This window comes from Eumetopias jubatus, unplaced genomic scaffold (assembly GCF_037043125.1).
Source record: "Eumetopias jubatus isolate StellerSeaLion01/CBP00866 unplaced genomic scaffold, mEumJub1_p1.0 scaffold_12, whole genome shotgun sequence".
In the NCBI taxonomy this organism is placed as follows: Eukaryota; Metazoa; Chordata; class Mammalia; order Carnivora; family Otariidae; genus Eumetopias; species Eumetopias jubatus.
In genome coordinates, this window is record NW_028274818.1 from 78,916,291 (window position 1) to 78,938,772 (window position 22,482).

The 22,482-nt window shown below is 43.3% G+C and overlaps 1 protein-coding gene and 1 pseudogene across 1 annotated transcript in view; one reads left to right on the forward strand and one right to left on the reverse strand.

Moving 5' to 3' along the window:
* The window catches only part of SNX29 (sorting nexin 29), a 507,012-nt gene that overhangs the window by 158,838 nt on the left and 325,692 nt on the right, over positions 1–22,482 (forward strand). The window lies entirely within an intron of this gene.
* On the reverse strand, positions 10,084–10,410 carry LOC114219871 (ATP synthase peripheral stalk subunit F6, mitochondrial pseudogene; annotated as a pseudogene).

Here is a 22,482-nt window from a genome sequence, read left to right on the forward strand (position 1 = left end):
TCAGGAGAAAAATCATGGCTTTTAGGTGCTTTTAGGGTCGTGGGGAAGTGATGGGAGTTTTGTATCTGAGATTACTTTGGTGGTTTGAAGGAGAGCTGGGAAGACCTTTGACTAGGGCCAGGGTGCATGCTGGTGGTCTGTGATTCCTTCGCTAGCTCCTGATAGACCCCATAGGAGAACTCCAACCCTCCTCCCCGCTTAACAGAGACTCTCGGACGATCTGACGGTTTCCTCCAGAAATGTATGACTCCTGCTGTTAATGGGGGTTTCACAGAGTTGCTCCCATCATCATCACGTTATAACTAAGAGCACCAAATGGATCCTGGCTCTAGAGCCTGCTGTTGTATCACTAAAGCCTTGCCAAAAGGCTGAAATTTATTTAAAAAAAAAGAAAAAAGAGGGGGAGCTACAAAGTACTCAAGTTACTTCCTTCTTGTGATCCTCCTGAGTCAGGTAGCAGTAAATGTACACTTTTGATAGGTCTCTGCCAGAGCATGGTGTGTGTGTGTGTGTGTGTGTGTGTGTGTGTGTGTGTGTGTGTGTGTGTGTGTGTGTGGTGGACTCTCTTATTTTGAGCCTGTGTATTTAAAACCGTTTGCTGAGAGAGCGAGAAGGCGGGAGCCCCCAGCTCCAGTTGGGGCCGTATTCCAAAGTCCATGTGGTTTCTTTGCCAAAGAGGAGTGTATGGTTCGGGGCGGTAGCCGGTGGGTGCTTTCCCTAGGTATGGCGAATGTAGAGGAAGCCCTGTGTGTGAGGGTTCTTTGGGTTGCAGGTTTTAAAAAAAAAAGTGAACTCCAGTCAGTTTACATAAAACAAAACCAAAAAAAAACAAGGAACCTATTAGTGGGAAGCCCAAAAGGATGGTGTCCGCTTCTGATATGGATCCAAAACAGGAACAAAGTTTCTGGGCTCTGAGTCTTAGCCCTGAGCTTTCTTTATGGATTGACCTCTTACACAGGTGGGCGTTCTTGAGAGGTGGCAAACATGACCTTGAGCAGCTCCAGGCTTACAGTCTTCTTGAAGGATCTCTGCAGAGTGAGGAACACCATTCCTCCCCAAAAGGACCCTGGCTCAGTCTGTAAGGGTCAGTAGGGCCTCCCCTGGCTTGGTTGTCAGTTCCAGAGGGACAGGCTAGCCAGGGTCAGATGTCCACCCCCGGTAGGTAGGGAAGGTGGGGCTGTGGGATTGATAGACCCACTAGAATTTCCTGAAGGGCAGTCTCCAGAAGGAAGGGAATGGGGTGACTCCCCCAAAAGCAGACGAATTTCTTCTACCTGGAAATGTTGGCAAATCCAGGATCCTGGATTTCAGGTCTTTGAAGTGAAGAGTAGAGGAACTTCTGCTGGTCACGGGTGAAGGATCCCTACTTTTTAGGCTTAATAGAGCATTTATGTCAAATTCACGTTTGTAATAATTATTACAGGTGTTCGTTGTTGACCTCAGCCTCTACTGTCTCCTTTGTCCACAGCTTGTGGCATGGTTGGCGGTCAGTGGTTACATCTGGTTGAGGACTTCGTTTTAATTCTCAGCTCTGCTCCTTACAGGCCGTGGTACCTTCAGGCAAGTCTGCTGCTCTCTACCTCAGTTTCCAATGGATGCCAAACCTACCTAACTCATGGTGCTTTTGTGAGGACCGATGGGAGGCCTGAATTGATGAACGGTGAAGTTGTTAGCAGACATTCCCCCCACTGCTGCTTGCTGGTGGTGGTCTGGGGGCACACATGGGTTTTTAGTTTTCCCCCTAACTTAGACCAAAAACTTCGAATTTTTATTCTGGAAGTATTACACTCTCTGAGAGTTTGTCTGTGTGTGTGTTTTCAAATTTTACTTTTTACGTACTTAACAATGTGAAGTGTTGCCCAAGAATGAACTGCAGCTCGGTGCCTGAGGAGACTCTCACATGGTTTGGCTTTGCTTACGTGCTGAGGAGAAGTAGGTTATGTATGTGTCTTAAAGTAAAAGGTGGTGTATTGTTCTTGGCAATTTAAGGGGAGAAGGAAATGGCAGGAAGGAGAGGATCAGGCTGGAGGAAGAGCACGGAGACAGGGCAGAGGGTGTCAGGGTGGCTTGGGTGGGGCTGAGATCCGTCCTTGCTCTGCTCTGGTGGGTGGCACCTCTACCTGTGTCCCCAGGACCTGAAAGGAAGGGGGTGACAACACGGATTAGGAGCTGGGGCTGAACCTCCGCTCTGCCATTGACTAGAGCTGTCACCTTGGTCATCATTCTCTGAGCCTCCTGTTCTAGTCTGTAAAATGGAACCATAATATGATTTTCTTCATAGGGTTGTTGTACGGATTAAACAAGGAAATCTGGGTAAAGTGCTTAGAACTCGACAGCAGTTATTAAGGGTATAATGTTACATTGTTAAGAGTATAATGTTAGAACGAAAGAATGTCATTTTTAGATAGGAAGGAAGTTGGCTGTGCAATTCTCACTTTAAGGGTAATGGACACTGAGATTTGAAGATATAAGGTAACTGATGTGAGGAATCGTATGGCTCGTGAGTTGGTAAAATTCGTCTGTAAGGGACCAGATAGTAAATACTTTGGGATCTGTTGACCCCATGATCTCTGTCGGAACTACTCCACTCTGCCAGCGCAGTGTAGAAACGGCCACAGATGACACATCAATGAACAGTTGTGGCGGTGTATCCGTAAAACTCTAATTACAAGATACTGTTACCAACAAAACTTTATTTCCCATGGTTGTGGCTGCTTTTGGCCTGAGGTCTCATTTTGCCCTCCCCCTGACAGCCCTCTTGCCAAGTGGTTAGTTGCCAGGTGCTGAATTAGCTACTTGCATCTGGGTCTTGAGGCTTCACATTCTAGCCCTGTCCCACTGTGACACACAGCTGCATCTACATGCGTATTAGGAGAAGCTTGTCTGCCAACCAGGAGCCAGACACCTGCTTTTGCAGCTGGTGAGACCCTTTGGGAGAAGGGAAGGGCTTCATCTCCCAACTTGTGAGATGCTGGTAGAGAAGTTTCCTCTCTTGAGGGCTTAATGTATTTTAATTCCTTGGATGCTTGGCTGGGTTTTACAGCCTTGCCGCTGTTTGTTGATGGTTCAGCAAAAGTGAAAGTGATTGATGGGAAGTCTTTATCTGCAATGGCAGGCACCTGCTAACTGTCCCTAAAATGACAGAGCCTCAGACTCCAGATCAGCACCTCCTTGGTGTTCTGTCGCTGCTGCACAGCATCCCCCAGGGGCTTCTCCTGGGATGTGGCTGGGCCTTCGGCTTTGTGCTCCTGAGCTGCAGGAACAACCATGTGGGAGGGGTGGTGGAGCGGAACCCCTCAGGAGTGCGCTTGGCTCCTGGTCAGCCTGTGACCGCTCTGCTCGAAGGGCAGGAAGAAGTCACTGGAGTTTTTCCAGCCTTGACCTTGGCTCAGAGAAGAGTGTTCGCTCTGGGCAGAGACGGGGTGTGGAGGGGTTTGTCGCTGGACTCCCACCAACTGCACGGCAGGTTCGTGCCAGGTGCCCTGGGCCGGGCAGGAGCAGGTTGGAGCGGTGACAGCACCCCACCTCGTGTGGCATTCACCAGCGGTCAAGGCAGCCTCGGAACCAGCGCAAAAGAATCCTCAAAGCTCATTTAAAAACCTGCTTCTCCTTCTCCCTCTGTTCCTGCTTGTGCGCTCTCTCGCTCTAAGAAAAAAAAGAAAAGAAAAAGGAATAGGTGTATTTTCCATGCGATAACCCTGTTGGTGCTTTCTTAATAACGAATGACACAAAGATGAGGAGGTTGCACAACGAGCTGAAAATGGAATCTCCTGGGTGGCTTGTTGGAAAGTGACTAAGTTCTCCCCCTTAGTAATAAACAGCATGTTGAAGGAGATTGTGTGTTGTGTGCGGTTGAGCTCTTGGGATTTTTGGAGGAGGAAAATGGTTCTATAAATTGCAAATATCATTAGTCTACTGCAAATTTTAAGTCTTCTGTCCTTGAGCTAGGAGGGACATAGCTTAGTGTCCTCTCTGGAGAAGCCTAACAAAAAATGTTAATTACATTTCGTTTACCGCTTAGGTAACTTCCAAAGGGAGATGGGGCTCGGGCATAATTATTTGGGGATTTTTCCATTTTTAGAGCTGATGCTTAGGGATTATCTGAATTGTTACTAATCTTACTGGGCTGCATGTTACTCCCTGCCTTGCTTATAAACTTGCTATGGCATTGGCCTCGTCAGAAGTGGGTCACTATTTGCTAAACACTGAGTTAATGTCCTCCCAAAATTCCTATGCTTGCAGTCCTAACCCTTGATGTGACTGTATGCGGAGACAGGGTCTTAAAGGAGTAATAAAGGATAAATGAGGTCATCAGGGTAGGGCCCTGATCCAAAATGATGGATGTTGTTAGGTTCTTAGGAGAAGAGGAAGAGCTAGCAGGAAGGAATGCAGGCACACAGAGGAAGGACCATGTGAGGACACCAGGAGAAGGAGACCATCTGGAAGCTGAGCGGAGTGGCCTCGGGAGTAAACCAAACCTCCTACACTTTGGTCTTTGGCTTCCAGCCTCCAAAACGCCGGGAAATACATGTGTAGTGTGTAAGCCACCGGGTCTGTGGTACTTGGTTATGGCAGCCCTAGCAGAGTAAGACACGATTCACTGATGTCTCTTGTCCCAGCTTCTGACAGGTGCAGGTTCAAATCCTGGGTCCACGGCTTATTAGCTGTGAGTATTTGGGGCAGGTTAATGAACCATCCTGTGCCTCAATTTCTTTTTCTGTAAAGTGGGGGATAGTATATGTCCCCGAAATGGCGTATTCTGTGATTGTGTGTTGTTGTAGTGTGACTTGTGAAAGGGTTTGACTCCATCTGAGCCTTGTTTTCTGAGGGTAACCCATAGGCTGGTGTTCTGTAGCCCCTGTTTTTTGTTTTTGTTTTTGTTTTTGTTTTTAATTGGTTTTCCGTGACTTCCACCTCAGTGATGGAGGCAAACATCTCCCTAGCATTTATGGCCAAAGCGGTGTGGTATAGGGGGGAAAACAAGCTGGTCCTGGGGTCAGGTTGCATGTGTTGGGGGTGGGGGGCACTGGCTGCATTTCTACTTAAAGCTGCAGTTGGCTCAGTGTATAATGGGGCCAGTGTGGAGTTGGGCTGGAATTCTTGCATGTTGCACAGACTAGGATTCTATGACGCCATTTTAATCCACGTGGGGCTATATCCCTCATGGCTGTCCTGGTGGTTTTTCTCCCCTGGTGGGGGGGTATTAGTCTGTGGAGGGTCTTAATAAAAGATATTATCAGTCTTATTTAGAGGCAGACCTTGTTGGTTCTGTGTTCGCACATCATCAGTGCCTGGTATAAAGCAGGTGCTCAATTATTTTTATTAAGTTTTATTGATACACAATTCACATGTAAAATTCATCTACTTCAAGAATGCAGTTTAGTGGTTGTTAGTACGTTGGCAGCATTGAATTATTTTCTCAATTTTAAATAGGAATATGAATGAATTCATTCTCTGGTGCTTCACTTGTAGCGTTCACTCATTCGCTCGGTGTTGGCGGAGTGCCTGGTATGTGCCAGGTGAGGTGCTAGTTTCAGCCCTGGGGATCCAGCAGTGTCCCAGGCACATGAAATTGTGTGCCTTCATGGAGGTCACATTGTTGTGAATTTGGGAGGACGCAAGCCAGGATTTGGTAGTGGTTGGCTTTCCCTCCCTCATGTAGCTGCTGGCCAGCTATTGAACAGGACTACCTAGCGATAACTCTCTCTGCTTGACCTTAGACTTCATTGTTTCTGCCATCCCAGAAGTTGCTAATGTGGACTCTGTGTCATTGTAGTTTTCATCTGATCAGTATTCACTGGACGTGGGGAAGGGACCAAGGTCAGCAAATACCAGGGTGGAGGTTCCATGCTTCAGTGAGCTCCGGAGGATGAGATGTGAAGGGACCTCTCCGGATGAACACCTGGTCACAGGGCATGGCTGCAGTGGGGGGGCTGCAGTAAGATTTTTTTTACGTACACTTTCCCCATTCTTGGAAAAAAATCCCTTTGCATCTACATTACCTGAGCCCTCAGCCAATAACCTACTTTTTCACTTTAATCCTTGTTTAGTCTTTGTTCCGTAAGTTGACATAAGTTCTGTAAGTTTTTGCTCCAGCTCTTTGGCTGGCTGGCTAGTCATTTGGGCTCTTAGAAGCTTGTTCTCTGCTATTTTGTGGGGAGCTAGGTGGGATGGGCTGGTGTTTTCAGGAACAACCTGCTCAGACTTCCTGCACGTAGTTACTAGTTTGTGTTCTTTATACTTGAAAATAAACTAGGTGGATCTGAATACCCTTAGATCACATTATCTTGATTATCTTAAATAGGTTACTGTGTCTTTTAGAAGCATCGCTTTGGAAGATGGATGATAACCTAATTTTCTTTCTCTTAGAAGTCACTAGCCCCAGGGGATTCTTCTTTCTCCCATGGTCAATAATTGCACTAGACTGCATCTTGGTGTTAGTCACTCAAAATTCGTATTCCCAGGTACATGGTGTGCTCTGGCAATATGTAATAGCAAATTTCTTGCAACAAAGATTTTTTCCTCTCCAGTGGCTTCTGTTTGCTCTATATTAGATCTTATTTCTCCCTGAGTATTTGTCACTTTCTCTCAAATCATTTTTATCCCTTTATTTCCTTTCAGTTTTTTTCTTAGTGTTTTTGAAAGTTTTTTCTTTTCTTTTTCTTTTTTGACCTTGCAGGTGTTCCTTCTAGGTTGGTATTCATTTCTGAAATGTTTTCTTCAATTGCCTGAGTTTCGTCACCTCATGACTGCGTCTAATTCTGCTTCATGTTGTTTTTTCCTGTGTTCCATCATTTCCGTGTGTCTTTTTTTTTTTTTGTCCATGTGTCTTTGAACATAGTTTGAAATAGAAAGTTGCAGTTACATGCGTATTTCTGGCATGCCTTCATTACATGTAGATATGTTCCACTTGTTACTCTTACTTAGAACTTTGGGATTTTATCTGGATCCTTCTGTTGCTCTTCATGTGTAGTCAGGAAAGTAAACTTCTGGAGGGAGGTGGGGTTGGTGGCTGCCTTTTCCAACTTGGCAGTGCTCCCTCTTCTGTTTTGATGGTGTGATCAGGTGTGTGGGAGCCTTTTCCCTGAAGCTTCCTGCCCTGGTCCTGCTACCTTGCCTTTACCTTGGTTGTCTTCTCTCCCTTCTGGTGTGTCTCTCCTCCATTATGATTCCACTCAAGTGGGTGGTGTCTTCATTGTGGGTCCCTGCCCTGGAAAGGAGACTCAGTGGGCCAGTTTCCAGGATGAGTGGAGGCCAACCTACATGAGCCCCGTCAGCCTCCCTGTAGGTTCCTTGTACTCAGCTGCTGCAGGGAGGAGGGAAACTCCCCCAGTGTTTCTGTACTTGATGGTTCGGCATGTTCCTTCCCAGGGAGTACCCGTGGTGGATGAGGGGGCTGTTTTTGCAGGATATCTTATCAGATGCCCTTGTTTCCCTCTGCACTCACCTGCCCAGAAGGTGATGCCACCATGGCTGATGGTTTGTCCTTACCTGCTTATTAGTCACCCAGCTTTACATTATCCGTGAGCTTGTGGTTTTGGTATTTAGTTGTTATGTATATATTTAGAGAGATTACAAAAATATCCTGCTCTCCCTACTGTTTTCCTAGAATCCCTTCCTGAGTAAACCTTTAAAATAACACTGATACCCCCCGGCCGCAAATAATGATTCCACCAGATAAAGCACAAAAGAGGGAAGTTGCCTTTGGATGTGAAATTGAAGGTGAATAGTAAGCTGGTAACAGGCTGATTGATTACAGTGGATCAGAGTTCATTTTCCTTCATGAAACTGCTGATTCTTTTGGTTCCTAAGCACCTTCATTCGTTCCCAGCAGTGCTTCTCATTCCGGGTGCTGCACAGGGCTTCTGGGGGCCGAGGCTGTGAATCCTTCAGCCCGTGATGTCGCCAGAGGGGCTGAGGTGCCAGGTGCCCCTGGCCAGTCACCTCTAGCCTGAGCAGCTTCATCTGTTACCCTCAGTGGGGCATAGAAAAGTCATTTTGAGTCCTGCTTATGGATTTCTTTATTCACCAAACATTCCTTATTTGAAAAACTTTCGCTAAGGTTTTTTGTTTTTGAAAAATTTCAAACCTACCCAAAATGTGCAAGGTTAGTACAATGAATTTGGGTACACATACACTTCTCCTAGATTGACCAGTGGTTAACACTTAGCACATTTGTCTTTATTTCCATTTTTTTAAAAAAATTTAAATTCTAGTTAGTTAACATAAAGTGCAATATTGGTTTCTGGAGTTGAATTCAGTGATTCATCACTTACCTATAGCACCCAGTGCTCATCACAGGTGCAGTCTTGAATGCCACCACCCACCCATCTCCCTCTATCAACCCTCCCTTCTCTATTGTTAAGAGTCTCTTAGGGCTTGTTTCCCCCCTCTCCTTTTTTTTTCTCTCCCCTTTCCCATATGTTCATCTATTTTCTTGCTTAAATTCCCCATATGAGTGAGACCATAGGGTATTTGTCTTTCTCTAACTTACTTCACTTAGCGCAATACATTCTGGCTCCGTCCATCATTTTTTTGATGGCTGAGTAATATTCCATTGTATATATACCACATCTTCTTTGTTCATTCATCAGTAGATGAACTCTTGGGCTTTCTCCATAGTTTGGCTACTGTAAATAATGCTGCTATACATATCAGGGTGCATGTACAGCTTTGAATCTGTATTTTTATATCCTTTTGGGTAAATACCTGGTAGTGCAATTCCTGGATCGTAGGGTAGCTCTATTTTTAACTGTTTGAGGAACCTCCATACTGTTTTCCAGAGTGGCTGCACCAGCTTGCATTCCCACCAACAGTGTAGGAGGGTTCCCCTTTCTCCGCGTCCTCGCCAACACCTGTTGTTTCCTGTGGTGTTAATTTTAGCCATTCTGACAGGTGGGAGGTGATATCTCATTGGGGTTTTGATTTCTATTTCCCTGATGATGAGTGATGTTGAGCATCTTTTCGTGTATCTGTTAGCCAGTTGGATGCCTTCTTTGTACAAATTGTCTATTTATGTCTTCTGCCCATTTCTTAACTGGATTATTTATTTTTGGGGTGTTGAGTTTGATAAGTTCTTTGTATATTTTGGATACTAACCTTTTATCAGAATGTTGTTTGCAAATATCTTCTCCCATTCCGTAGGCTGCCTTTTAGTTTTGTGGATGGTTTCCTTCACTGTGTGGAAGCTTTTCATCTTGATATCAAGTCCCAATAGTTCATTTTTGCTTTTGTTTCCCTCGCCTCCAGCGATGTGTCTACTAAGAAGTTGTTATGGCCGAAGTAAAAGAGGTTGCTGTCTGTGTTCTCCTCTAGGATTTTGACAGATTCCTGTCTCACATTTAGGTCTTTAATCCATTTTGAATTTATTTTTGTGTATGGTACAAGAAAGTGGTCCAGTTTCATTCTTCATGTGGCTGTCCATTTTTCATGACACCATTTGTTGAAGAGACTGTTTTTCCCATTGGGTATTTTTTTTTCTTCATTAAAGATTACTTGATTATATAGTTGTGGGTCCATTTCTAATTTCTGTATTCTGTACCATTGATCTGTGTGTCTGTTTTTGTGCCAGTACCATACTGTCTTGATGACTACAGCTTTGTAATAGAGCTTGAAATCTGGAATCGTGATGCTCTAGTTTTGTTTTTTGTTTTCAGGATTGTTTTGCTATTTGGGGTCTTCCATGGTTCCATACAAATTTTAGGATTGTTTGTTCCAGCTCTGTGAAAAACGTTGATGGTATTTTGATAGGGATTGCATTTAATGTGTAGGTTGCTTTGGGTAGCATAGACATTTTAACAGTATTTGTTCTTTCAATCCATAAGCAGGGAATGTTTTTCCATTTCTTTGTGTCTTCCTCAATTTCATGAGTATTGTATGGTTTCCAGAGTACAGATCTTTTAACTCTTTAGTTAGGTTTATTTCTAGGTATCTTACTGGTTTTGGTGCAATTGCAAATGAGATCGATTCCTTAATTCCTCGATTTCTTTTTTTTTTTTTGACAGTTGAGAAATGTATGTTTATTCTGATACAGTTGTACAACTAATCTAGGACAAATTACCAAATAAATTTTACATTCTTTCTTTAGGACTGGGGTTTTTCGATGACTTCAAATTTAGGTTCTTCAAATTTGAAGTCCGGGAATGTATTCATTTCTGCTTTACCATACATTTGCTTAAGCTTAAAAAGCTCTCTCTCTAGGTCTTGCTGGTACTCTGGGCCAGTATCAACGGGTCCTTCAGATGCCTGTTGCTTAGTTCTGTATTCTCTAGTCTTGTCCACAGAGAGTTTCTGTACAGGATCAAGTTCCTTATTAAATGCCACTGCTGTAACACCAGTGTTCCTCCTCAAATGAACTGAGACTGCAGACCGAATGAGAGAGGAGAATCCGAAGAGCCTCTGAAGAATCATGGTGATTCTGTTACTTGCACTCAGTCCCAAGCTGCCAGAGCCTCTGTGGCTGCCACCATTCTACCTCGATTTCTTTTTCTGTGGCTTCATTATTGGTGTAGAGAAATGCAACAGATTTTTGCACATTGATTTTATATCCTGTGACTTTGCTGAATTCATATGAGTTCTACCAAGTTTTTGGTGGAGTCTTTCGGGTTTCCTATATAGATTATCATTTTGTCTGCACAGAGTGGAAGTTTGACTTCTTCCTTGCTGATTCAGATGCCTTTTCTTTTTATTGTCTAATTGCTGAGGCTAAGACTTCCAGTACTATGTTGAATAGTAATGGTGAGAATGGACATCCTTGTCTTGCTCCTGACTGTAGGGGAAAGGCTCTGAATTTTTTGCCATTGAAGATGATATTAGCTGTGGGTCTTTTGTATATGACCTTTATGATGTGGAGGTATGTTCCATCCATCCCTCCTTTGTTGAGTGTTTTTATCCAGAAAGGATGCTGTATTTTGTCAAATGCTTTTTCTGCAGCTATTGACAGGATCATATGGTTCTTAAACTTTGTTAATATGGTGTTCCACATTGATTTTTTTGCAGGTACTGAACCACCCCTGCAGCCCAGGAATAAATCCCACTTGATCATGGTGAATAATTCTTTTAATGTACTGTTGACTTCGATTTGCTCATATTTTATTGAGAATTTTTGTCTCCATGTTGATTAGGGATACTGACCTGCAATTCTTCATTTTAGTAGGGTCTTGATTTTGAAATCAAGGTATTGCTGGCTTTGTAGAATGTGTTTGGAAGTTTTCCTTCCATTTCTATTTTTGGGAACAGAGTGAGAAGAATAGGTATTAACTCTTCTTTAAATGTTTGGTAACATTACCCTGGAAAGCTATCTGGCCCCAGACTTGTGTTTGTTGGGAGTTTTTTTTTTTTTTTTTTTTTTTTAAGATTTTACTTATTTGATAGAGACAGCGAGTTGGGGAGGGAGAGGGAGAGAGAATCTGAAGTAGACTTCAAGCTGAGTGCAAAGCCCGAAGTTGGGCTTGATCCCATGACCTGAGCCAAAACCAGGAGTTGGACATTTAATTGACTGAGCCACCCAGGTGCCCCTGTCGGGAGATTTTTGATTACTGATTCAATTTCTATGCCGGTTATGATCTGTTCAAATTTTCTATTTCTTCCTGTTCCAGTTTTGGTAGTTTGTTAGTTTCTAGCAATTTGTCCATTCCTTCCTGATTGCCCAGTTTGTTGGCATATAATTTATCATAGTATAAATGTGTTGGTTGTGATATCTCCTCTTATATTTGTGCTTTTATCTATTTTGGTCTTTGCTTTTTTCTTTTCGATAAGTCTGGCTAAGGGTTTTGTCACTTTTATTCTTCCAGAGAACCAGCTCTTAGTTTCATTGGTTTGTTCTTCTGTTTTTTTGTTTGTTTCTATATAGTTTATTTCTGTTGTAATATTTATTTCCCTTCTTCTGTTGGCTTTGGGTTTTATTTGCTGTTCCTTTTCTAGCTCCTTTAGGTGTAAGGTTAGGTTGTGTATTTGAGACTTTTCTCGCTTCTTGAGGTAGACCTTGCAATATACTTCCATTAGGGCTGCCTTTGCTGCATCCCAAAGGGTTTGGACTGTTGTGTTTTCATTTGCATTCATGTATTTTTTAAATTAATTTCCTGGTTAACCCATGCATTATTTCTTTGTATTTTTTTTTTTTTTTCATCTCTTCATCTCTTGTTATAGTCTTTGGTTTAAAATCTAGTTTGTCTGATATAACTGGCTACTCCAGCTTTCTCTTGACGATGTCCATTAGCATGGTAGATGGTTTTCCATCCCCTCACTTTCAATCTGCAGGTGTCCTAAGGTCTAAAATTAGTCTCTTGTAGGCAGCATAAAAATAGATCTTGTTTTTTTTTTAATCCATTCTGAAATCCTATGTCTTTTCTTTTTTAAAGATTTTATTTATTTATTTGACAGAGAGAGGCACAGCGAGAGAGGGAACACAAGCAGGGGGAATGGGAGAGGGAGAAGCAGGCTTCCCGCGGAGCAGGGAGCCCGATGCGGGGCTCGATCCCAGGACCCTGAGATCATGACGTGAGCCGAAGGCAGACGCTTAACGACTGAGCCACCCAGGTGCCCCAAATCCTATGTCTTTTGATTGGAGCATTTAGTCCATTTATATTCAGAGTGAATATTGAAAGAGATGAATTTAGTGTCATTGTGTTGTCTGTGGAGTTGGTATTTCTGGTGATGTTCTCTGGTCCTTTCTAGTCTTTGTTGCTTTGAGTCTTTTTCCCCCCACTCACAGAGTCCCCCTTAATATTTCTTGCAGGGCTGGTTTAGTGGTAATGAACTCCTTTACTTTTTTTTTTTTTTGGTTTAGGAAACTCTTTATCTCTCTGTTCTGAATGACAGTCTTGGTGGATAAAGAATTCTTGGCTGCATATTTTTCCCATTCAGCATGTTGAATATTTCCTTTTATTCCTTTCTGGCCTGCTGAGTCTCTGTGGACAGATCGGCTGCAAACCTGATCTGTCTTCTCTTGTAGGTTTAGGTTTTTTTCCCCCTTCCCGCTTTTAGGATTCTTTCCTTGTCTGTGTATTGTGTGAATTTGACTATGATAAGCCTTGGCGATGGTCAGCTTTTGTTGAATTAATGGGAGTTCTCTGTGCTTGGATTTTGGTGTGTGTATGCTTCCCCATATTAGGGAAGTTTTAGCTGTAATCTGCTTGAATAAATGTTTTGCTCTCTTTTCATCTTCTGTGACTCTTAGGATACCAATGTTAGTCTGTTTTAATGAGTCGCTGAGTTCCCTAAGTCTGCCTTTGTGATCCATTACCTTTGTTTCCCTCTTCTTTTCAGTTCATTATTTTTCATGGTTTTATATTCTGTATCACTGATTCCTCTGATTTGTCCATCCTCATTTTTATGGCATCCATTTGAGTCTGCATCTCGGTTATAGCATTTTTAATTTCAGTTTGACTAGATTTTAGTTATTCTATCTCTGCAGTAAGGGTTTCTTTAGTGTCTTCCATGCTTTCTTAAAGCCCAGCTAGTATCCTTAAAATTGCTTTTAAATTCTACTTCAGACATCCTACTTATATTTGCATTGATTAAATCTGTCGCTGTTCTTTCTTCCTATTCTTCCTTTGGGGTGAATTCCTCTGTCTTGTTATTTTGGAGGGGAGGGGAAAGGCGAAATAAAATAATTTTAAAAATTAAAAAAAAAACAACCCTAAAGTACAAAACAGAAGTTAGATCCTGGGTGTGTTTTGGTCTGCTTGTTATAAGAAGCTTGTTAGAAAAATAGAAAGAAAAAAAAGAAAAAAAAATATAATATATAAAATTAAAAAATGGCTCTGTATCCAATAAAAACAAACAAACAAAAAAGACAAAACAAAAAGAAACAGACCCCAAAAGATGCTGGATCCTGTTTCCCCTAGAGCTGAAGCTTTGCATCACTCTCTGATCAGTAGACTTAGTGTGGGTGAGAGGTTTGTGTTGGTCTTCTGGGGGAGGGGCCTGCTGTTCTGATTCTCAGGTGGAATTGCCCTATCCACTCTTTTTCTTAATAAAAGAATAAACACACACATATGTTGTACATAACTTTTTTTTCTGAGATACTGGAAAAATGGTTTCAGACATGGTGATTCTTTAGCCCTACATTTATTTCCCAAGAATAAAGACTGTATCCTATATTACCATAATATTATGCCTGAGAAGGTAAATCTACAATAATTAACATACAGCCTGATGTGGGAAAAAAAAAGCAAAATGAAACATTAAATTTTCTTCCTACAACCCTATCGACAAGTCCTTGAAACAGGCAGAGTGACACTCCTTTAGAAACTCAGCTGCCTCGATGTTAATACATTGCCAAGGGCAAGAGACAATTTTAGCCCGACCCCCAGGATCCTTTGAGTCTTGTTTAAGATATAAAAAGTCTTTTAGGAACTTCCTTTATTTCTACCCCCAAGGTACACATTGGTAGCCATCCCCCAAGCATATGACCCACTGATACACATCTGAAGGGTCTCATGATGAAGGTTTTATTAGACAGTTAAAAATGGCCTTTTCCCCAACAGTAGCTAGCCCTCTCAAGGTCCTGGAAACCTTGCTTCCAAAATTCCTTAGAGACTTATGCACCCCTAACCCCCTGCCAACTTGGAAGTATATACTGGGCCACTCCTCGTGACCCCAGGGCAGTTCTTTCGGCCCACCGGTCCCTGTGCTTTAATAAAATCACCTTTTTGCACCAAAGACGTCTCAAGAATTTTTTCTTGGCCGTCAGCTCCAGACCCCAACAACACTCCAAAATGACATCACTGCCCACAGTCCCATAGTTCTATTCCTTTATTGTTCCTAAAAGGTTTTTTTTTTTTTTTTTTAGTAATTACTCCCCCCAGAGTCAGGTGCTGAATGAAGTGGATGTGTTCATTATCTTCGGTTGTTGTGTTGTCAGACCATCTTTGAGCATGAGTTCCATGCTCTGCAGTACATGCTGCATGTTGTGCACGGTCAAGTTCCTGCTTCTGAGGAGGTCCTGCCTACAGGCAGCCACCTTACAAACAAAAGCAAGGAAGCTTTGGACCTCCTACAGCTTCCTGCTGGTTGCTGTATTCCTGAGTTGCAATCGCCTTTATAACAAAAGCCATCCAGTTCCCTCCTGGACTTGAAGACCACCATGCCTCATCAGCTTCCTGGAAGGCACAGGATTTCATTCAGGTTTGGGCACTGACCTATATAAAGCCATCTTCAGAGCTTTCCAGGCACATTGTTCTGGCCTTCTGGAATTTTCTGGGAACCGGGAGGCTAGATAACAAACATTGCTTATACTTAGTAGTGTCCTTCATGGTTTCTCAGTAACTCATCCTCAAGGTGTGGGGTGGAATTGAATATAGTAGAAAAATGTTTTCATCCAGTGAAGACAAGCAGCAGTGACAAGACAACTTGAAGGAGGCTCTTTTTGTTTTTTATTTTTGGTGTTTTTTCTTTTCTGCTCTGTCGACTTGCAGTCATTATCTGTTCAGGGAAAATAATTGTGTTTCCTCAGAGATGTGTTTTAGTTGGCTACATCCTGTGGGCTGACTCTTCATCAAGGTGAATGTGCCTTTTTGAGCAGACCAGTGAACATTGTGCTGTGGTCACGAAACTGTAAGCCATCATATAGGGAGGGCTGTTGGTATGAACCTGGACTTAAAACACTGTGGTAACCTAAGTTTTATATCCCATCTTTGCTTTGACCATGAAATTTCTGTCCCACAGCTGTTTCTGGAATTGGTTGGAGTGCCGGTGTTTATGTGTAGTGGGGCTGGGAGGTGGTGTCTCAAACTGGAATTCCTACAGGGGCCAAGTGGATAATGGAAGTGAAGAAAGCAGGGCCTAGGAGAGAACAGGCAGCGGGGGGACCCTTTGGGACACTAGAGAGCACTTGTCCTGCCTGAAGGAGCAGCCGACTACTTGTTGTCACCCATGAGTGGCCCCGAGAGCCCGTAGGCCCTCTGTGGTCACACACTGGCTTTTTTCCAAGATAACTTGAAAACCTGGATCTCGGAGGAAATTACCTTGATTTTTAATTACTTGTATCTAATAAAACTGCATCACATGCGCACACCCCGCCCCCCCCCGCCACAGACACCCGATCCATCCCCACCCCCTAACCCCTGTGGGTCAACAGAGCAGGTCTTCCAGCCAGACAGCCCTGTGTAGTAACCTTTGTCTCTCTCTGTCTCTCTCTCTCTCTCTGCTTCTTGGCCTCCATTGTTGTATTTTGTTGTTCCCTGTTAAATTCATAGAGTCTCCATTTCCTGCCTGTAGTCTCAAGAGGCTGGGATTTGATGAGACTATTGTGACTTATTCAAGAGCCAAATTGAGTTTTCACCTTGGTATTCAGATGCAGGATGTGTCTGCCTCCCAAGGCTTCAGCAGTGACAACAGCTCCTCCACAGACCATCAAAATCCCAGACGCCACACCACCTTCCTGAAGGAAGGGGACCATTCTAGGCCTCCCCCCCGACCCTGCTTCCTATAGGCAGACTACACAGTAATGGTGAGCATGCCCCCTCATGCCCAAATGCTGCTAGAAGTGTTGGCCAGGTTCAGCAACAGTGGTCCTGTTGGCCTTGGCACAAAGGAGGAGGTAGGTAGGTTTCATGAACTGCAGCCCTCTGAACTTGATATTTATCAAAGTAATAGTACTAGCTAGGCCATGTTCCTCTCAGATCCTATTTAATGTGCTGTATTTATATTTATAAAGCAAACTGTTGTGGCCTTTCAGCACCAATTATGAGCTATTTAACCCTTTCAACCCTACTTAGTGGGTTGTTATCATAAACCCATGTTTTCATTGGTTGCAAGCCTGGTTTGTTTGTTTTTTTTTTTACACATCTTTTTACTTTGAAAAAATTTAAAAATTGCTGAAGAATTGCAAGAATAGTGGAAGGACTCCCATGTACCTTTCAGCCAAATTAACTAGTTGTTAGCATTTTATCATATTTGAGGTAGATTTCTCTGTATCTACCTATAAAAACATTTTTCCTGATCATTTTTAAGTGCTGTGTTTCCTAAGAACAAGAGCATTTTCATAAATACCTATCGTGTGTTGGTAAAATTCAGGAAATATATCACTGATGTGATAGTATGTGATGCCCATATTCATATTTAACCATTGAGGCCAATTAAGCCTTTTATGGCCCTTTTCTTGGCCCAATCCAGAATCTGGCATTGCATTGAACTCTTGCATCTGTTAAATCTCCCTTAATGTGGAGCCCTTCCACACTATCTTTGTTTTTCATGACCTTGACTTGTGTATTCCTTTTCTGGCCAGTTGGCTTCGTAGACCATCCCTCAGTCTGGGTTTGGCAGCTGTTGGCTCACGATTAGATTCAGGTTATGCATTTTTGACAGGATCTGAAGGGTTTTAAATCCATTTCCTCTTGGTCTAAGACAGGGACGCTAACTGGCACATAGACTTATGGTCTGATGGAGGGCAGAGCTTGATATTGAGAGGTGAGTGTGAAAGAGCTCTGGGCCCCCGGCCAGAACTTGCCTCACAGGTGGGTCTTGTTGGGCATGTGAGCTGTTTTGTGTGTGCATGTGTGTGTGTGTGTGTGTGTGTGTGTGTGTGTGTGAATCAGTGTTTAAGACCTTAAAACTTGACAGAGAAATCCAGATTGTCAGCTGCTCCTGAAGGGCTTGAAGATCTGTGACACTGGGGCCCCAGTCCTGTGTGCCTGTTGTTGAGTCATAGATGTCCCCTGCAGACGTGTGCACTTTCCTGTGACTCCTACCTTCCCATGATGTGTGATGGATATTTGATGTACGTTGCCTCTGTCTGCTTCCCTCCTGCATGTTACTCACCTGGTTCCTGTGGGTCTGCGATTCTGAGACCTCCAGAATAGCCCTGCAGTTAAGCTCTCTCTGTGTTCTGCTCCTGTGCACGCTCAAGCATTCTTGTTGGGACCTTCTTCAGGGAACAGGTGGCCATTTCATAGCTGCTTCTTTTGCTCGTTCTTCCCTCTTGTGAGAGGTTGCCTTATTTGGCTCTATTTATTGTTATCCCCCTGCAGTGATACGGTTTGCATTCACTCTTCCTAAAGGTAGATTGTCACATGGAGGACCTTAGGGTGTCCTAAACTGGCTCCCGAGGAAGCCGAATTCAGTGAGACGCCCCTTCAGCTCCCAGTTAATGTGGGAAAGGCTCTATCCCTAGAGGGGCTGACACCAGCCTGGGGAAATCAGGCAAGTATTTTCGGAGGAGGTGAGTTTGAATCGGTGATTCATCCTATTAGCTTGGGGGACTAGGACTCTGTATTGATGCCTGACGTCGAAATACTCCAGGAATGACTTGTGCGTTATTGAAGGTCTTCCCTCTCCTTTCACTTCCGTGGAGAAAACCTTTTTCGGTTAGGAGACAATGATGGTAGAGCTCCCATTTATAATTTATGAATAATGATGACAGAAAAGAACAGCTAACATTTACTTGGTACTTATTTACCAGACACTTGATAGATAGTTGCATTTATACACACACATGCGTGTGCACACATACACACTTATTTTAATTGTGCCTTTAATTTCTTTTTTTTTTTTTAAAGATTTTATTTATTTATTTGACAGAGAGAGACACAGCAAGAGAGGGAACACAAGCAGGGGGAGTGGGAGAGGGAGAAGCAGGCTTCCCGCCGAGCGGGGAGCCCAATGCGGGGCTTGATCCCAGGACCCTGGGATCACGACCTGAGCCGAAGGCAGATGCTTAACGACTGAGCCACCCAGGCGCCCCTGTGCCTGTAATTTCTGAAGCAGGTATTTCTATTCTCCCATTTTATAGGTGATAAACCAGGGCCCAGAGAGGTCAAGTGACTTGCCCAAGGTCACACAGAGGCAGAGCCAGCATTCATGTTAGGCCTGTTGGACCTCAAAGCAAACCCTTAAATGACCTAAAGGACTGAACTGAGCAGTAAGCTGCCTTAAGTCAGTGCCCTATAGAAGTAACTCGAAAGAGTTTTGAGTGAGTGTAAATGACAGTCAAGTATGAGTCGACTATTAAGTTTGGAACCTTGTGATTTTCCTTTTGTGCTCAGGATATTTCGGGTGTGTGTCCTCTGCAGTTAATTACCTCTATGAGTTGCTGGAGTTGTTTGAGCTGTTTCCCTGGCTCTGGATATGAAATATGGGGCCAGTGTGCCATTCTGAGTGGAGTTTACCACGTGGCTAATGAGATGGGGCTTATAAAAGAAAGAGTGAAATGGTGGGAACAGGGAGTGAGCACTAAAAATCAAACAAGCTTTTTACAACTCCCCTCCTTCTCCAGGTGGCAGATGAGAAATCACACAGCTCAAGTCAGGGAACAGTCAGGGAGAATTGCAGACTTCGGGAATTTGGGCCCCCTTGGTAATCCTGGCCTGGCCCTGTCTTACTAGAGAAAATGGCTGGAAAGACAGAAGTAGTCCGATTTGATTTCTTTTCTTTCTTTCTTTTCTTTCTTTGATAGAGAGCAGAGAGAGAACACACAAATGGTGGAAAGGGGCAGAGGGAGAAGCAGGCTCTCCACTGAGCAAGGAGCCAGATGCGGGGCTTGATCCCAGGACCCTGAGATCATGACCTGAGCCAAAGGCAGACGTTCAACCCACTAAGCCACCCAGGCGCCCCAGTAATCAGATTTCTTGTGCACAGTAAGGGACCACTGCTTTCTGAACCACATTAGGGGGAGCATGGTGGTGCCTCGGTGGGCTTTCGCTCAGATCGGGTTGTGCTGGGAGAGTGCAGGGTAGTGAGTGGTTCTTGGGCTCAGGTGTGTCCCAGAAGTGACCTGGAAGCTGGTTAAAATGTAGATTCCAGGCCTACTCCAGAGTGCAAATGTTGAGTTCTACAGCAGGGCCTGGAAATCTGCTTTGAGGTAATTTTTTTTTTTTTAACTTCTGAATATGTTTGTTTGCTAGGAACAGAACATTATTCTCCATAATGCATACAGTCATTCAATCAGATAATTTACATTTTTACCATCTAGTCCTTTTTTCACATTCAGTCTTCACCCAATTTCCCAGTAATGGCCTTTCTTGTAAAATGATTGATTCCAGAATGACTTGTTGCATGTAATGTCTTCAGTCTGGAACCGTTTTTTCCCTGGACTTCTGTGACCTTGACAGTCCTGAAGATGATCGGTCAGTTTATTTTGCAGAATGCTGCTCGGTTGGTTGGCTTGTTGTTTCTGAGATGAGCTTTCAGTCCATGCATCTTGGTTATTAACATCACCGAGGTGCTGCATGCTCCTCTCCGAGCATCCTAGCAGGTGGTGCATGGCTTCAATTTGTCCCATTACGGATGATGGGAATTGTGATCCCTTGATCACTGTGGTGTCTGCCACCCTCCTCTGCTGGGAACATCTTCCCCCTTTGTGGTTGTTCAGTATTTTGTGGATAGGTAGTTGGAGTCTATGTAAATAATCTCATTATGCATTAAACTTTCCACTTACTGCTGGGCTCACGGATTTCTGTTTTATTCAGGGGCTCATCATCTGTTACTATCACCCTTTTGATGGTCTGATTGTCCTGGATTTGTCCAGCGGCAACCCTGATGAGTTGGCTTCTGTGTCCTTTTGAAATGACCCCGTGAGTTCACGTGGACACCCAGAATTCCAGTGCAACACCACACTGTTGACCTCTAGTCTTCTCACTTTATGTATTTGTTCCTCCCTTCTCTGAAGCAAGAACCCTGGCTCCCGCTGTCTGCATGTTTAGGTATTTATTTACTTTTAAGTGAGATACCACTTTTTTATTTTATTACTTATTTTTTTACTTTAAAGTTTTTACTTTAATTCCAGTTAACATACAGTGTAATAGTTACTGTTCAGATGTGCAGGATAGTGATTCAGCACTTCCTTACATCCCCTGTGCTCATGATGACAAGGGCGCTCCTCAGTCCCTATCATCCATTTCACCCATCCCCCACCCACCCATCTCCCCTCTGGTGACCATCACTTCTCTATAGTTAAGAATGTTTCTTGCTTTGACTCTGTGCTCTCTCTTTCTCTCTCTCTCTCTCTTTCGAATTTGTTTCCCTTTGCTTGTTTGTTTCTTAAATTCCATGTGAGTGAAATCATGTGTTATTTGTCTTTCTGTGACTTATTTCGCTTAGTATTACACCCTCTAGCTCCATCCACATTGTTGCAAATAGCAAGATTTCATTCTTTTTTACAGCTGAATAATATTCCATTGTATATCCGTCCCACACCCTCTTTATCCATTCATCAATCGATGGATACTTGGAGTGCTTCTGTCTATTGGTTGTTGTAAGTAAAGCTGCTATAAACATAGGGGTGTGTGTATCCCTTTGAATTAGTGTTTTTGTATTCTTTGGGTAAATACCCAGTAGGGTGATTCCTGGATCTTAAGGTAGTTCTATTTTTTTTTTTTTAAGATTTATTTATTTATTTGTCAGAGAGGGAGCGAGGGAGAGGGAGTGGCAGGCAGAGGGAGAAGCAGGTTCCCTGCTGAACAAGGAGCCCAACCCGGGACTCAATCCCAGGACCCTGGGATCATGACCTGAGCCGAAGGCAGATGCTTGACCAACTGAGCCACCCAGGCGTCCCAAGGTAGTTCTATTTTTAACTTTTTGAGGAACCTTCATACTGTTGCCCAGAGTGGCTGCACCAGTTTGTATTCCCACTAACATTGCAAGAGGGTTCCCCTTTCTCCGCATCCTCGTCCACATCTGTTGTTTCCTGTGTTGTTAATTTTAGCCATTCTGACTGGTGTGAGGTGGTATCTCATTGTGGATTTGATCTGCATTTCCCTGATAAGTGATGATTATCTTTTCATGTGTCTCTTGGCCATCTGGATGTCTTCTTTGGTAAAATGTCTGTTCATGTCTTCTCCCTGTTTTTTAATTGAATTATGTTGTTTTTGGGTGTTGAATTTAATAAGTTCTTTATGTATATTGGATACTATTTTTGTGCCAGTACCATACTGTTTTGATTACTAGAGCTTTGTAATAACAGCCTGAAGTCCAGAATTATGATGCCTCCAGCTTGCTTTACTTGTTCAAGGTTTCTTGGGGTATTCGGGATCTTTTGTGGTTCCATACAAATTTTAGGATTGTTGGTTCTTGTTTTGTGAAAAATGCTGGAGGTATTTTTTTTTTTTTAAGATTTTTATTATTTATTTGACAGAGGGAGAGACAGCGGGAGCAGGAACACAAGCTGGGGCGGGGGGAGGTGGGAGTGGGAGAGGGAGAAGCAGGGAGCCCATTGTGGGACCCGATTCCAGGATCCTGGGATTATGACCTGAGCCAAAGGTAGACGCTTAATGACTGAGCCACCCAGGCACCGTATGCTGGAGGTATTTTGATAGGGATTGCATTAAATGTGTAGGTTGCTTTGGGTAGTATAGACATTTGAACAGTATTTGTTCTTCCAATTCATGAGCATGGAATATCTTTCCATTTCTTTAAGTCTTCGGTTTCTTTTATCCGTGTTATATAGTTTTCAGAGTACATGTCTTTAATCTCTTTAATAAGGTTTATTCCTAGGTATCTTATTATTTTTGGTGCAATTACAAAGGGAATTGTTTTGTTAATTTC